Source organism: Petromyzon marinus, chromosome 20, assembly GCF_048934315.1.
Source record: "Petromyzon marinus isolate PM22_M1 ecotype Great Lakes invasive population chromosome 20, UKy_Petmar_22M1.pri1.0, whole genome shotgun sequence".
Taxonomy (NCBI): Eukaryota; Metazoa; Chordata; class Hyperoartia; order Petromyzontiformes; family Petromyzontidae; genus Petromyzon; species Petromyzon marinus.
Genome location: NC_133686.1, coordinates 11,275,708 through 11,293,237, shown reverse-complemented (window position 1 = coordinate 11,293,237; position 17,530 = coordinate 11,275,708). Strand labels below are relative to the sequence as shown.

Below are 17,530 nucleotides of genomic sequence, written 5' to 3'. Positions count from 1 at the left end.
AAAAAATAAGCTAAATATCTCGGTGGGCTTTACGTGATGAAAGAAAATAGTTAATTTTTATTCGACATGTTTTTCTCGTGATTTGTTTACCTTTCCGATACGTTTCACTCGTGTTGTGTTTGTGTATTGTTTGGCGTTGCCACATTCTGACCCACCCCTCCTAGACATCTGTGAAAAAGAGCTTTGAAGGAGGCAGCTACGCTCGAAGTGCAACAGCTTCGGGACTGCACGTTTTTTTTGTGTATTCGAGAAACACGGTAGTCGAAACGTGACCAAAGGAACGGAATGTTACTTGGAATCGTGTAAACTAAATCCCCCAAGTGTGTTGTTGTTTGAATTAAAATCACAACAGCTTCGGCGGCAAACGATTTATTTACAACGCCACTGTGAGTGGATTTATGTTACCACCCCGCTCGCTTCAAACGTTGACCGGCAAAGTCACATTTCTCGGACGTAGTTTACGAACGGGTGAGCACGGTACGGTGCGAAAGAAGTTCCACGTACGTACATACAGTGAGGGTAAAAAAGTATTTGATCCCCTGCTGATTTTGTACGTTTCCCCCCGGTGACATAGAAATGATCAGTCTATTATTTTAATGGTAGGTTTATTTGAACAGTGAGAGACAGAATAACAACAACAAAATCCAGAAAAACGCATGTCAAAAATGTTATAAATTGATTAGCATTTTAATGAGGGAAATAAGTATTTGACACCTCTGCAAAACATGACTAGAACTTGGTGGCAAAACCCTTGTTGGCAATCACAGAGGTCAGACGATTCTTGTAGTTGGCCACCAGGTTTGCACACATCTCAGGAGGGATTGTGTCCCATTTCTCTTTGCAGATATTCTCCAAGTCATTAAGGTTTCGAGGCTGACGTTTGGCAACTCGAACCTTCAGCTCCCTCCACAGATTTTCTATGGGATTAAGGTCTGGAGACTGGCTAGTCCACTCCAGGACCTTAATATGCTTCTTCTTGAGCCACTCCTTTGTTGCCTTGGCCTTGTGTTTTGGGTCATTGTCATGCTGGAATACCCATCCACGACCCATTTTCAATGCCCTGGCTGAGGGAAGGAGGTTCTCACCCAAGATTTGACGGTACATGGCCCCGTCCATCGTTCCTTTGATGCGATGAAGTTGTCCTGTCCCCTTAGCAGAAAAAACACCCCCAAAGCATAATGTTTCCACCTCCATGCTTGATGGTGGGGATGGTGTTCTTGGGGTCATAGGCAGCATTCCTCCTCCGCCAAACACGGCGAGTTGAATTAATGCCAAAGAGCTCCATTTTGGTCTCATCTGACCACAACACTTTCACCCAGTTGTCCTCTGAATCATTCAGATGTTCATTGGCAAACTTCAGACGGGCATGTATATGTGCTTTCTTGAGCAGGGGGACCTTGCGGGCGCTGCAGGATTTCAATCCTTCACGGCGAAGTGTGTCACCAATTGTTTTCTTGGTGACTATGGTTCCAGCTGCCTTGAGATCATTGAAAAGATCCTCCCGTGTAGTTCTGGGCTGATTCCTCACCGTTCTCATGATCATTGCAACTCCACGAGGTGAGATCTTGCATGGAGCCCCAGGCCGAGGGAGATTGACAGTTCTTTTGTATTCTTGGTTCTTTCGGTAAAGTCACGTAGAAGGGAAACAATAAAATAATAAATAATTGCGAATAATCGCACCAACTGTTGTCACCTTCTCACCAAGCTGCTTGGCAATGGTCTTGTAGCCCATTCCAGCCTTGTGTAGGTCTACAATCTTTCCCTGATATCCTTGGAGAGCTCTTTGGTCTTGGCCATGGTGGAGAGTTTGGAATCTGATTGATTGATTGCTTCTGTGGACAGGTGTCTTTATACAGGTAACAAGCTGAGATTAGGAGCACTCCCTTTAAGAGTGTGCTCCTAATCTCAGCTCGTTACCTTTATAAAAGACACCTGGGAGCCAGAAATATTTCTGATTGAGTGGGGGTCAAATACTTATTTCCCTCATTAAAATGCAAATCTGTTTATAACATTTTTGACATGCGTTTTTCTGGATTTTTGTTGTTGTTATTCTGTATCTCACTGTTCAACTAAACCTACCATTAAAATTATAGACTGATCATTTATTTGTCAGTGGGCAAACGTCCACAATCAGCAGGGGATCAAATACTTTTTTCCCTCACTGTATACACGCACGGTTGACGTCGCAGCAAGCGGTGCAGACCACTCGTTTGTGTGCATTTTACCAACCCCACGGGGATGATGAATCCCGCAATACTTTTACTGATCAAGTGCTCAGCAAGTCCCACTGACTGGCAATCCCTTTTTTAACGGGAGGGGCCTGCAAAAGTTTCCCTTCACTGACTACCTTCGCACGTGGGACCACATTGAGAGTAAGACGGAGACATCCCGCACACATGACGCAAGGGGACACTCGAAGCTTACCAACCTACTTGCTGTCCTGCCTCTGACAAGAACCACTTTGCGGCCCTTAAGGTAGGTGTATTTGTTTTTTACACATCCCATCTCAACACGATCCACGGACCCCATCCCTCGAAGTCTCCGAATTACAGTTGTCAGCCTCCGCTCCGAGCGGCGATGACGATGACGACGATGACGATGATGACGATGATGATGATAACGATGATGATGATGATGATGACAATGACGATGATGATGACGACGATGATGATGATGATCGCGATCGGACCGATTGGAACTTGTCTCGGTAGGCTGGTTACAGGTAAAAGTGATCGACTGAGTCGATGCTACCTCGCGTATCCCCTGAGTGGAAGTAGCTGTTCTGCTTTTCCGGCTACCACAGGTGTTTTATCGTGCCCAGTAAACAGCATTTACATAGGTACAGGGCGCTTATCTCTCGTAAAAGCAACACCGGCCGCTTATCAATTGTAACACTTCATCTTGGGGGTTTTGCTCTCCATAAAAAACAAAAAAGCGAGGGTTTTTATCGTAAATACCTTTGTTATGAAACAACATCAAGGGGCCTTAAAGCACAAATGCACAATCGTGCCAGGGAGTCACCCATCACGACGTGGATCGTGGACTGCAGAAGACACAAACGCCCGTGTGGAAATCAACAAAACCTGTTTTTGCTTTAATCGCAAAAAGTCTTGCTAGCAGCCCTCGTGACGGAAAATTCCACGTAAACCCATTTGGAGAAGCGAAGTCCTCTAAGCGAAACGAATGTTGACTTCCATAGAAAGCGGTACTCGTTTTATCGACCCCACCGAGCGATGATGGGCTGTGCCAACTCCAACCCGGGGATTCGCATCCAACACCTCTCGATCGGGACGAGAGAGAACTCTGCCTGAGCACCGGCTGACCAGCCGAGGGAAGGGCGCTACATGAATGCGCCAGTAGAATAGACGAATAACTGTATCACGACGATGATACAATTGCATGAATCCACGAAAGCCTCATTGAGCCACAGGACTCCTTTTTTCAAGGGGTTACCCTGCACCGTGATGTTTGGCCAATTCCATTAACGAGCGTTTGGCACGTCGGCGGAAAACCGGGGAACCCAGGGACAAAGCTCTCGCGCTTGTGAGTGGATAAGAAGACTCAACACTCTGGTCACCTCCCAGTCCAAGCTTATAACACCTGCTATTCCATGGCAGTCGCCCATTCCAAGTACTCACCGAGAACTACCCTCCTCGGACGAGCTCTGACGACGTGAGGCTCACGGCCGATTGGGCCACGTTAACGCGCGACCAAGTCTCCCCGCCCGAACACGTACCGGGCGATCTCTATCTCCTTCGGCTGCCCTTGGCCCATGGTGGGAAACCTACAGTGCCATGGCAGGGGCAATCTCTGTATAGGACGACCACTGGCAACCATTCAGTGTTAAAACATCGGACTTATGAAATTAATTTATTTGTATTTAGTGACGACTTGCTCACCTTTTCCTCTCTTTTGCACTCCTAACGTTTGCTTTTCTACCGTTTGTTGTTGTAACTTGCTGACCCGTCCATATTGGACATCTGTGAAAAAGAGCTTCATAGCTCATAGGATTCCTTCAGTCTAAATAATGATTCTGATTGTCATTCCGAACTTAAGGGCTTCACATTTATGCCGAGGTCAGGGCCCCGACAAAGCTAAATCATGTTCAGGGCACGTGTAACCACGTGGAGACAAAGACAAAGATCCCCCGTATAGCCTAGACAGACTGTTGGGGGCAAGTGCTGTTAGCGAGCACCTATGAAGGCGACACGGGAATGCACGCATACATACATACGTACACACATGCACACAGGTTCGTTCGGGTCCGGGCTAGTGAGTTCATTGAATGTTCGAGCGCTCAGCTTCAAGAGGGTTTAAGAGGGCTTTCCTCCCCTCCCGAGCCCCGGGTCCCCGCAGTCTCCGAGTCGCAGTGATTTCGTTGCCCTCTTGGACTCGTTGCCAAGAAAAGGGGAAGGCAAAATGAAACGATCCCACATGATGGCTCGAATCAGCAACAACCTGCACATTCCTGCCGAGCACCAAAGCCAGCGATGGGGTGGAGGGGGGTCGTGGAGACTTCGAGGTTCCTGCTGCTGATGCTCGGCCCTGCATGCGGGCGCAGGCAGCGAGGTTTTAAAATGACACGCGCACGAGCGGGTGCGAAATTCACATCCGAACAAATTCGCCTGGGCGGTGCTGCGTTTAGAACGCTCAACTCAAAATCAATAGGCGGCGGTGTCAAATCCCAATTAGGGATCGACTTAGTAAATCATGCCTTCCATGGCTGATTAAACGGGTACCACGAGGTGAAATAAAAACAAGAGGTGTAATGAGACGAGAGAACAGGGATCCAGACGACATGGAGATGAGAAAGCGTAATTGCCTTTGATGTTAATTGGCTTTTATGTTTTAGTAGGATCTGAATTTGAGCTGATATTTGCTGTGTCTCTGTATATTTATTTTTCACGAGATGGCGCTTTGCGCGGAAGATTTGTACCAGTAAGGCGCCGCGTGTTTGAGCAAAAAATAACATTGACTTGCCATGAATCCAGGGCACCTTGAGCTACTTGGGACCCTAAGCTTTTGATTAGTTTGCTCATCATCATCACCATCATCACCACCAATGACCAATCCACTGCTGGATGAAGGCATCACCCAAGCCGCTCGTGATCGGGCGAAGCAATGATCCACCGACTAGCAGCGATGGCTACGAACGGCGTGACAGAAGTTCAACGTACGGTACAAACACGCACACCGCACCATCCGGCACCTCCACGCCAGCCGATCTCGTCGCTGACGTCCCCTCGGACGCGTTCTGTCCCTCGGCCGCCACCATCGACCATCGTCCCCTCTCATCTACGCGTCCTGCACCAGCCCACTTGTTTTTCTTCACGGTTCGGACCGTGTCATTTACCTCTGTGTCTCTTCTAATCCGCGTGTTCAAATTTCCATCTGTGAGCGCAATTCCAATCACGCGTCTCCCCACGCTAATTGGAGTGCTTTTCAGTTTTATTGTTCCGGATTATTCGTTAATGGTCACGTTTTCGAAACCGCACGTGCCAGAGCAGGTTAGTACACAACAATAAAGGGGGAAACGGTTTCTTTACCTATGCCTAGATACATTAGCCCCTTCCATGGGAACGTGGAATACTCATCGCTGGCTCAGAGCTCCTGACGGAGAGATGAGTGCGACCTCCTTCGTAAGTTACAACAGCGAGAACACTTTTTTTGTTTCATTTGAGCTGGGGGCCAAAATTGAGTAAAACAAAAATAAACAAATACAGTACAGTGCGGTGAATGTTTCGTTTTGGTGTCATCGGCTGGGACCGCGCAACGTGTCGGCGTTCCAGAACCCCCCCCACCACCACCCCCACCCACCACCCCCACCCCCACCTCACCTCCCGCCGCTTTTACCACAGCTCAGTGGGAGCCCGCAAGCCGGCACCTCAATGCTGTCGACTCAAGTCGCTGTGACGGTGTTCACAACATTGCTTCCACCCCCCCCACCCCCCATCAATACACCCGGCCACCTCCCCTGGAATTAGCGAAGATTGAATTGTGCCCGGGGAACGAACTTGTCTTTTCTCCCAGCGCCGCCGCAGCCAAACAATGCACCCCGCGGAACTTCCTGCCAATTTGTCCACGGCCAGGACACAACCGCGTGGCACGCAGAGACGCAAGAAAAGGCCCTCAAGGTTGTCTGCCAAAAAATGAGTCACTCAAGAATAATTAGTGTGGGACATTTTTCGTTGTTGCTTTGTTTCGTTTTCGTATGTTATCCGTCTCCAGAGACCCCCAACGAGAATTATTATTATTACTACTATTGCTCTGTTGTTATTCTTTTTTTTTTCATTCGCTTCTTTGGACCCCCGGCTTCTGGCCAGGCACCAAATCCCGTTTCCAAAAACAGACTCCAAGCACAGTCTGCTCCCACGAAGCAGAAGATGAAGGGGAAGGCAGCTATAATGAAACTCCTCTTATCCGCAATGGAATGCATTGCATTCCAATCGATAACAGAGATATGTGCCTTTCATTAGTCGGCGCTACACTTGGTTGGCTATCACGAGGGTAATGTGAACAAAATTAAAGGTGAATGTGCGAATCATCCCCCCCCCCCAAAAAAAAAACTAAAGCATGGCTTCTTTTTTGTAATGCATACGAGTACCACTCGATGTCACAGCCGGTACAAAAACACCGTGCAAAGTCACAGCGAAGTCCTGTGCAACTGTGCCGATGAACACACCGCATTGCCTCGACCCTACACCCCGGTGACCACAATTAGGGTTAACGACATGCATGCGTGGCTATCATCTTCATTCATCAGCGGAACGTGAATGCAAGGAAGTTGGCCGTGCCGCGGTGGCTAGGAGATGTTAACTCCCTCGCCCGGTATACAGGAGGTTGTGGGTTCCGTCCCGACCCTGATGCTTGCTGCTCTATATTTGGAGTTTGCGTGTCTCTCTCCCCACGGTGGCTAGGAGATGTTAACTCCCTCGCCCGGTCTACAGGAGGTCGTGGGTTCCGTCCCGACCCTGATGCTTGCTGCTGCTGTATATTTGGAGTTTGCGTGTCTCTCTCTCTCTCATCATCATTACGGTGGCTAGGAGATGTTAACTCCCTCGCCCGGTCTACAGGAGGTCGTGGGTTCCGTCCCGACCCTGATGCTGCTGTATATTTGGAGTTTGCGTGTCTCTCTCCCCACGGTGGCTAGGAGATGTTAACTCCCTCGCCCGGTCTACAGGAGGTCGTGGGTTCCGTCCCGACCCTGATGCTTGCTGCTGCTGCTGCTGTATATTTGGAGTTTGCGTGTCTCTCTCCCCACGGTGGCTAGGAGATGTTAACTCCCTCGCCCGGTCTACAGGAGGTCGTGGGTTCCGTCCCGACCCTGATGCTTGCTGTATATTTGGAGTTTGCGTGTCTCTCTCCCCGCGTGACGTGCATTTGTCTCTGGCTCCTCGAGTTGTTCCCTCCACATTTAGACTCAACATGCGTTTAGAGTATTTGTTTGCTACAATTATCCACACGTATGCCACTGTGTTAAGCAATCATTTGTGACTAGGGCGCTACTGAAAAAGAGCTACATAGCTCAGTGCGCCGAACCTGGTAAAATATTTTTTTAAATGCGTTTGTTGTCATCTGTCGGCATTCTTCTTATTTATACCAACGGGGTATTTGCAAATAAATAGAAAAATCAGCCCCGACGCGTGTAAAGAATAAGCACTGCAGCAGATACTGCGTCTGCAAGGAACGAGTATGTTCACCGTAATGTGGAAATTTAAAATGGAATAAAACCCGATCCAAGCTTAACCCCACTTTCTCTGACTTGTGCGGCAAGACCCCACACACATCTACCCCCCAGAAAGCCTCCACAGAATTTATTTTTCCCATTCCCAATACAGCTTCGGGGGGCGGCGGGCTGGGGGTGAAACTCAACACGGAGCTCACGGCAGGAGGGTCTCTCAAACCTCACAACACAAAAGCCGCGACGTCAGAGCAGCTGCGGCGAGAGAGAGCAAACAAAATATCCACACATCAAGGAGTCTGAAACAATGGAGAAAACCAGCGCACACACACGCGCACACGCGCGCGCACACACACGCGCACGCACACAGACACACGCACACGCACGCACACAGACACACGCGCGCACGCACACAGACACACGCACGCGCACACGCGCACGCACGCACACGTGCGTGCGGCATCGTCACTGGGAAGATAAAATGCCGTGCAACGTTCCTGAGCGCGCATTCGTGTGCGCCGTTACGGCCTTCATAGGTGCTCGCTAACAGCACTTGCACCTAACTGAAACTGAACTACAGTCTGTTAAGGCTATACGCGGGATAATTGATATTTTGTGTCTTTGTTGAACTCCTTTCGCACCGTACGTAGCCAAGCACCGCGCTAATCGCGCCGCGCGCGATATAACCCGGCGAAGCTGAGTTTGATTCCCAGTCAGTCGCGGCTATTTTCGTTGGCGGGTGGTATCTGAACAGGGTCCTGGGCATCCGCTTCACCAGCCCGCACTGACCAGCGTGGTGAAGTATGGTCAAACAACTCCCATGACCGACACAGCACAGATAAGCCAAGATGGAGCAGTAAATTGACAAGGAGCCATTCATAAATCATCTGATGTTATCCCAGCGGTGATACAAAGAGTCAAAAGGTGAAACCATTAACCCCATGCTACAGTGCCACACTCCTTGAAGATGACGTTACAGATCTACTGTGCTGTATTCTATTTCTATAGTTATTTAAATAGTCATTGAATTAGGCCCTCTTACCCAAGAATGCATGGTTCATCACGTCAGCCTTCTGACATACGTACACAACACATTCAACCCTCAGAGCGGCACCAGGCCAAATTAATCGGCAAATCCAAAATGTACATTGCGGGGGGCTTTCTTTTAGACATTTGGTCACTAAACTGAGACGATCAGCTTGCTACGCAAGAAACTCGATTTCATACGGCAATGGGTAGCCACGCAGAATCAGGACTCTGACGTGAACAACCTTTAACCCCGACCCAACAATCCCAAAAAACGGAGTTGTATTTGTTTCCAAAATGAGGACAGTAAATTTGGTTCAGCAGTCCTTATGTAATGGATCAAGCTATAGCAGAGGCCCACACCAGATCCGGACACCGATGAGTATAGATTATCTCTGACTATTAATTTGTAAATGTGTGGAAATGTATACTGGGTGCCAACATTGAACGATGCAATAGATTATTTCTCTCTAAATACGCACGTGTATATGTAAATTCTATGACTGTCTTGTGTAACACATTACTCTATTGTGTAATGGCGTACAGAGCACAGCACAATATCTATACACATGGCAGCATTATCCTCCAGTTGTTGCTGGATCTGGACTTCTAACAAAGCGCACATCATCTCCGCACGCCCAAACGTTACAGTGTAACGTGGGAATGTCACTGCGCAGATATCAACATAGCCACCCCTTTAATACCCAGGCGAGTTGCGATGTGGCTAAAGCACGCAGCCCACACCCCACAGGGTATAGGTTCCAATCCTAGTCACAGGCCCGAGTAAGCCCCATTATCTGTGCACAGCCATTAAAACGAGTAGCGCCTTTTTGAAAAGTCACCAACAGAAGTTGTGTTCGCGTAAGTCTGAACATTCATTGTCGCGCACTCTTGTGAGTCCAGTTCATCACGAAAGCGGCACGCTGATCGCACACAGAGTAAGCTCTTCGGAATAGCAACGCTGTATTAAGCCTGTCGCACAACTGGCTCAGGCCCGAGGATGGATCCCAAACATCTGCTGCCAGTAAGTGGTTGTATATACGCTGGCCAAAGTCTGCGCTCCGCGTGAGTTGTACGTACGTACGTACGTAGAACGTCCTTCGCGAACCGTACATAGCCCACCGTGCTCATCGGAGGTGCGGGGTTAACAGCAGGAGGATCATCATGGGCTGTGGATCGTAGACGCCGTCTCGACCGGGGACCGGTTAGCACGGTTGGCTACGTATGGCGCGAAAGAAGTTCAACGTACGTACATGTACCGCAGGGCGAGATCGGACAGAGCGGATGTCGGTGCACACCCTTTGCAGATGAGTAGGCAGAGTTTTGAGGGAATGACCCTTGTCGTGGGAATGTGGAATCGTCACAGGGTGGCTTTGGGGCCACTGTTTGAGTTGAACGCAGCCCAGTCCTTGCTTGAGCAGGGGAATTATTTAACTTGACTTTTTTTATTCTTAAGATTTTATGAAGGAATGCTCTCTCAACAGCGGCCATGTCTCCCACGGCTCAGCAATAAACATTGCCAGTTGTGTGTTGTATCCGTGAGAAGGTATGCATTATTATTACTACTGCGCGAGAGTATTCCTGGGGATTCACAGGAAATACTTCCAGAAAGGCCACAACTAAGGCACCCATAAAATCAGACCAATTACATAACCCTGGCGCAATGAATTAGGACGAGGGATTGGTACAGATTGTGTGTGTATGGTTTTGTTTGTTTGTTAATATCTGGGCATTTTTTTCAATACTTAAGTATAAATTGCATGTCAGGCTGGGTGGCACTGAGGTTAAGGCACAGAATTGGAAGGTTTACACTCAAGTTCTGGATGGGGGGTCGAAACAAAAGGCCGTTCAAATTGGCAAAAGTTTGTGGGAAGACTTGGCCCGGTCTTGGGAATGTGCCATTTCCACCACTGGCTGACTAAGGAGGATTGAGACTTGAACCTGGTGCAAAGATGTGGCTTTTTACGAGATTTGGGAGACAACGGTGGGCAGTCATTCACGGTTCGGGCCCTACCATCCCCTTGTGTGTGTGTGTCACGGCAGACCTTGCAAGTTTTAGTATCGTTTTTAGTTTTATAGGTGCATATTAACAGCACTTTCCCCAACTGTCTGCACAGCATAAAATAGGGAAATCTTTGTCTTTACATTTAGAGCTTTGTTTGTGGTCTGTTATGTGTGTGTCTGTGTGTTTTTCAATCGTGGGGAGCGGTAGTGTAGCGGTTAGCTCGCTGTGCTATTAACCCGGCGACCCAGGTTCGATTCTCGCTCACAGCCAACACCAGTCATTAATAATATCTGAACTGGTCCCGGGCCTCCCCTAGGTCGACTCAGCCTCAAATGAGTACCTGGTGCGGTGTGTAAACATCGCCACTGGGGTGACAAAGGCGGTCGGGCGTGGTGCTGTCCACCCACCCCCTCGTGTGCCGTTCCGGCCTTCATAGGTGCTCGCTAACAGCACTTCCCCTTACAGTCTGTTAAGGCTACACGGGGGAACTTTGTCTTTGTGTTTCAATACACCAAGCCCAGAGGTGCTTTGATCATGAGGCTGAAAGGATATGCCCTGGAGCCATGTGTAGTGACTACCCCATGCAACAGACCTTCCCCTTTCCGATAAGCCGGAGCCACATACAAAGGTCCCCCGTGTAGCCTGAACAGACTGTAGGGGCAAGTGCTGTTAGCGAGCACCTATGAAGGCCGGAACGGCACACGATGGGGAGGGTGGCCAGCACCACGCCTGGCCGCCTTTGTCTCCCTAGTGGCGATACATTTACGCACCGCACCAGGTACTCATTTGAGGTCGACCGATTCAGATAATCGTCATTGGTGGTTCGTAGCGCTAACCGCTACACTACCGCTCCCTACACGCCCACAGACGCACACAGACACACGAGCGAAGCGCGCGCCTCTCCTCCTCATCACCACAAACATTAAACAAGCCGAGCACAATGATGAACATTCATCGCGCATATCTCGTCGATGCACTCCCCCCCCCATCACCACCACCACCCCGCACAGCAACTCTGCCCGTTCGGGGTGTTTGTGCAGACGAGCAGGAGTCGGCAACATAGGGGGGGGGAGGGCGGGAGAGACAAAGGCGGGTTGGGAAGTGATGCTGCCCACGTCATCCTCTAAATTGTTGCGTTTGAAGCAGCCCTGTGGCATTGCCAATGTTGGCTTCCGTGCCACCCGAAGCAGAACGTCGCGGTTCAATTCCGAGTGCACAACCGCAGCTGGTAAATAATAAGATTCTGGAACTTGGATTGTGCCACCGCTGGGTTGACTCAGCCTTAAGAACGATGTCACCATGCACATCGGTATCGCGGGAGACAAAGGTCACGTGTTCGTGCGTGGTGCCAATTCCACCAAGCTCACATCCACCGCTTGCTTGAATATGTTAAACTATAGATATAGTGTATATATTTGTATTCCTCGTCGTTTAACATTTACAAAGTGCTTGCCACAAATGAACCACAATACCTTGCTAATCTCGCCAAGCAGTATGAACCATCACGCAAACTCCGCCTGGTAATCCTAGCAACAGCAGCAGCGGCATTTGGGTAGCAATCAAACAAAGACGGTCACTGCGTTGTGCGCTTTCCGATGCTCTTCTGCGGCTGTCTGGAACGTTCTTCCTTCCGATATTAGGAAGCCGCTGGAACTATGCACTTTTAAATCCTCGAGATTGAAAACTAATTTCTTTAGAACAGCTTTTTGTGTGTTCAGTTTGTTGTCCATCTCCCGCACCTTCGATTAGCGCAGTTGGCTATGTACGGTGTGAACGAAGTTCAAAATACATACATACTTTTCATTATTAATGTGATCGTGCCTTGATTAGCATATTTGTAACAGAAAGGTGCTCTGAGTATTATAATAAATAATAAGATTGACTTGGTTCACTTGCCGGAATGGCCTTCTGCACAGGTGCTGTTCACGAGCAGCACTTGACCCAACAGTATTTTAAGGCTAAAACGGGGGATCTTTGTCTTTGTGTGGGGAGCGGTGGTGGAGTGACGAGCGCACTGCGCTATGAACCCGGCGACCGCAGTTCGGTTCCTGCTTCCAGCAAACATCAGAGACAAATACCTGCACCGGTGCTGGGCCTCCCCTAGGTTGACTCATCCTTGAAACAAATAATACCTTACATTTTGATTTAAAGCTTTCGTGACTGCAGGGATTCATATTCTTGGTTCCTTCGGTAAAGTCACGGAGAAGGGAAACAATAAAGTAATAAAACATTTTTTATATTTTTATTATTTTATTGTTTCCCTTCTACGTGACTTTACCGAAAGAACCAAAAATATAAATAATACCTTGTGCCGTGTGAGGCAATCGTCACTGGGGAGACAAAGGCGGCTGAGCGTGGCGTTTCCCCCCCCCTTCCCCCCCGTTGCTGTGCCGGGCTCCATAGCTGCTGCTTTCTAACAGCACTTGCCCCGATGCCCCAACAGTCTATAAAAGGCTACACGGGGGAGCTTCGTCTGTGTGTGCGTGCACCTAACGTAATGTCAGGCAGTGGTGTCTAGAAAAATTGCTTTTTAGCCCTGGCACAGCTGCGTCTCGCTGATGAGACCCAAGAGAACGGAACACATGTCTGCGGTTACTCTCACGCTCCAAACCCGTTTGAGATTCTCTGCACGCGTGCACACGCGGTGTGCACGCGTGCGTGCGTGCAAGCGAGTGAAGGCACAGAGTGGATGGATCGCAGCTCCAATGCTCGCAACCTGGGTTTGATTCTTGGCTATGCAGAGCGTCAGAGGCGAACGGCAACCACCCGTGGCCTGGATCTTATGCCTTGGGGGGCTCGTTCGCCGCTTGCTGCAGAGGCTGACGGTTCGAAACCAACGGCCGCCCTGGTTAATACTGCACGGTGTGTGATAACTTTAATAACGCGACGCGTCGTTCGCTTCAACAGTGGACGTTAAAGATCCCCCTGACGTCATTCACAAGAGCAGGCGTCTGGAGCAGGCCGCCGTGTACCGGCACCAGGGTACAAATTTGGCATATTCCAAAAATGACACCGCAAATTACTCAATTTGTGATTATACACAGCAGCAGAAATCATCACCTCCCCCCCCCCACCCACCCACCCACCCGCTACTGCCAGACTCAGCCCCAGGTCACTGTTGCAAATGAGACTTATCCTGGGTCTCTTGAGTTCTCACCCTGGTCAAGACAAAATCAACTTGGTACTTGACTCTGCCGTAAACAGAATTAGTGCCATCCGCCCAGGGAAGACAAAGGTGGCAAGAGCGCTGTGCTGTGTCCACCCCCCCCCCCCCATCGTGTGCCATGCCGAACTATGAGTTGGTACTCAGCAGGACATACCCCCTTGTGGCATTCTGCATAATGCTAAATGGGGACAATTGTAATTGTGGGGACAATTGTAATTGTAATTGTCCCCATGAGTTGTAATTGGTTGTGTGAATGAGAGAGAGAAAAAAAAAACATCACAGCTTCGTTTACTGATTGCTGTTCACACATACCTAAATTAAATGTTTCTTGGTGGCACGCTTACGACCAATTTGCATGGGTCGAGGGTTTTATGCCTCATCATAATCAGATCGCCCGTTAAGTGGCCACTGCACATTTTGCCATTTGTTTCCACTTTCCTCCGTCTGGTGCCAATATGCTCAAGTGGTGCCTCATCTCTCTGGCACCAATCTCTTGTGATGTTGTCGTTGTCAAGCCATCCTCTGTCAGGGCTTCCTCTCTTTCCGGTTCCTTCCAATTGTTTCCCAAACAACAACAAACTTTTAATTCTCCTGTTGTTGTTGTTGTTGTCCATCCTACATATTACGTGCAAATAGTTCCAGTTTCCTTCTCATCACTGCCTGCATCATCAGGTTGTCTTCTTCTACGTGCAACTTTTGTCTTACCTTAGTCACTCTTTGAAATGGGTGTAGCTACACCCATTTACACCCATTTAAAGCCTTTTAAAAGAGTCTGCTTTAGCAGCAGATCATGCTTTCCCACCTGATGATGGACGCTTGTGTTGCGCCCGAAACGTCGTGACTTATTTTATTTTCTACCTACGTGATGACTTTACCGAAAGAACCAAAGACTATGGATTCCTGCAGTCACGAAAGCTTCAAATCAAGATTGAAGGAGGATCCTGCTTTGATTATTTGGCCAATTCCTTACCTAAATTTACATGACCTTTGCGTGGCAGGAGACGGAGAGTGTCCGGAGGGAAACCCATGGACACGAGGGACTAAAAGCCCCAGCTCGACTTGCACACACCTACTTGCTGTACTGCTCCTTCAGGCACCAACTCGTAGCCCTGCAGTAAGTGAGGTGCTCCTCTCACTTCGTGTCTCCATCTCGACATACAGTACTCCACTAACCGCCTCGAAGCCGCTGCATTACATGCACGCACTTTGACCCAATGCATAAAAATATATATATACTCCACACGGTACATTTTCTGATTTCATTGCAATACCCCCCCCCTAACCCCCCTCCCTTACCCCGCCATGCAATGGGGGGTGGCGGTGGGGGGGAGAAACACATAGCAGGAGCATTTGCATCTGTGTGTTCGGAGTCCTTGTTAAGGGCAGGGCACTCGCAGCCCGAGTCTCTCCTTGTGCTCATGAAGCGTGACTCTCACTTGGCCCTTCGTGCTCCTAACTGGGCGGAGGCTCAGGGGGGGTTGGGGTGGTTGAGGGGGGAGGGGCCGGGGGGGGTGGGCAAGGTATTGTTGTGATGCAGCCAAGGGAGGAGAGTTCGTAGACAGCTCCAGAAGATGTCGCCGACTGATAAACCAACCGCGCCGTGGTCCACGCGGTATATGGGGAATATCGTGCACACTTGAATGTATCCTTGGATAACAGATCTGTCATTACACCGGCCTAACCTTGCAGGAGGGGGCCTTCTACAATGCGGGGTGTGGAACGTCCCAGTAAATGACGGAACGTTGGCCCAACGTTGAGCCAACGTTGGCCCAACGTTGACCCAACGTTGGCATGTTTACTGGGGTGGGCACTCTGGTTGTCGCCGAGGAGCCTTCGTCGCCTGTGTGTTTCTGATGATGATGATGAGTGGATACACACGGATATATGCAAACGAATCAAGGACAAGTTCCACCATATACGTAGCCATGTAGGCTTTGGGAGAAAGTGCTGTTTGGGAGAAGGTGGTGGTGGTGGTGGTGTGGCTGAAACCTTTGGTGGTGCCAGTTTATCCGGTGGACAACCACTGTTGACTTTTGACTAACTTGTACGAATTTTATTAAACATAAGAAGGCTGATGAGTGGAGTCGACGCCTGATTGGGAATTGAACTCTGAAACGTCAGGCCCGTGATCTGAGGGCACAGACCACAGCACCACCCCAACCTGCATTGCTATACAGCGTCATACTTTGAAGGGCCTTCAAAAGGTAACAATGCCATTCCATGCAACAAAAACAACAACAAACAACACCTGCCATTCGCCACTAAAGTGACTGTCGTCACGGCGGCGCTTGGGCCAAGCTATGTGCACTTTGAGGCCACGTAAAGTGCCAAAGGCTCGCTGGCACAGCGGGCCTCTGGAGGGGTGTGAGGGGGCTGGTGACCCCTTCACTTTCAATTAAATTACCACAAAACCACGTTTCAAATATAATTCCATACACACACACAATTACATGCACACACTGGTATTTATTTTGACATGCGCAGGCATGCATGGTCGTGGCACCATCGTACACAGGGAGAGGGCGTCACAGCGTGACTCCTTGCCACGTAGGCAAATTGAAAAATAAGGATTAAGTTTGGAATTGAGAGACGGCTTACAAGAACAATGAGCGGGTGACCCAGACATCAACGAGGCAAGAGCTATAATCCAACCACAAATTCCTCTGAGGACAATGTTACCACAAAGATCAACTCTTTTTTTTTAATCCTGCCACGTATCGGAGTTGCACTGCTCTCGAGATGATGCCAATCATCCACCAACGTTGAGCGCCCGATCTACAAGACTGACTGATGAACCTCATTTACTCTGCGTTCACCCGCCATGCTGCAGGTCACAACACTTCACCTCTTTCCGCTTCTTCCCTCGCTCTGCTCCACCCCTAGGGCGTCGTTGAGCTATCATTGGTGAGAGCCAGGTTGCTTCTGAACAAGACTCAGTGGGGACTTACTTGGTAAAAAAAAGTGTAAAAAAATATGCTTGGTTCTTTCGGTAAAGTCACGTAGAAGGGAAACAATGAAATAATAAAAATATTAAACAATATTGTTTCCCTTCTACGTGACTTTACCGAAAGAACCAAGAATATGAATCCCTGCAGTCACGAAAGCATTAAATAAAACATGTTAAAAATAGTTTAAGAGTTTAGTTTTAAATTAAACTCTTAAACCTACCATAGTCTCGTCTCCCCCCCCCCCCCCCCAAAGCTCTTACTACATTAACCTTGCTCAATTTTATTAGAAGCGTGTTACTTCTAATTTATTACGACGTTACGAGTGATCTTTGTTGGTGGCCACTTGCCATTTTTGCCCCTGTGGGCCTTGTTCTCGCCAACCACGATTTAAAATAAATATATAATCATCCTGGTCCCCCGCCTAGGAATGTGGAATTTCCCCCACCGCCAATGCAAATGAGCACCACCCCATTATTTTTTTTTAAGCAGGGGGACCCCTCTCGCTTTTGTTTCCTACGGTTTTTTTTAGTTTTTCGCTGAAGGAAATTTGCTTCTGTATTCTTTCCCAGCAGAGCCTGGGTCTCCATTGCTTAAGAGACTTTATTTCATCTAGTGTGACTCTCACTTGGGTTTAAATATAGTGTTACGAAGGGCACAGCAAACAAGGCAGTTGCACAGGCCTGCTCTGGACATTTCTGCGACCA

General features: G+C 48.9%; 1 protein-coding gene across 2 annotated transcripts in view; it reads right to left on the bottom strand.

Moving 5' to 3' along the window:
• Positions 1 to 17,530, bottom strand: part of NKD2 (NKD inhibitor of Wnt signaling pathway 2) — a 114,647-nt gene that overhangs the window by 82,297 nt on the left and 14,820 nt on the right. The gene's annotated exons all lie outside the window — the stretch shown is intronic.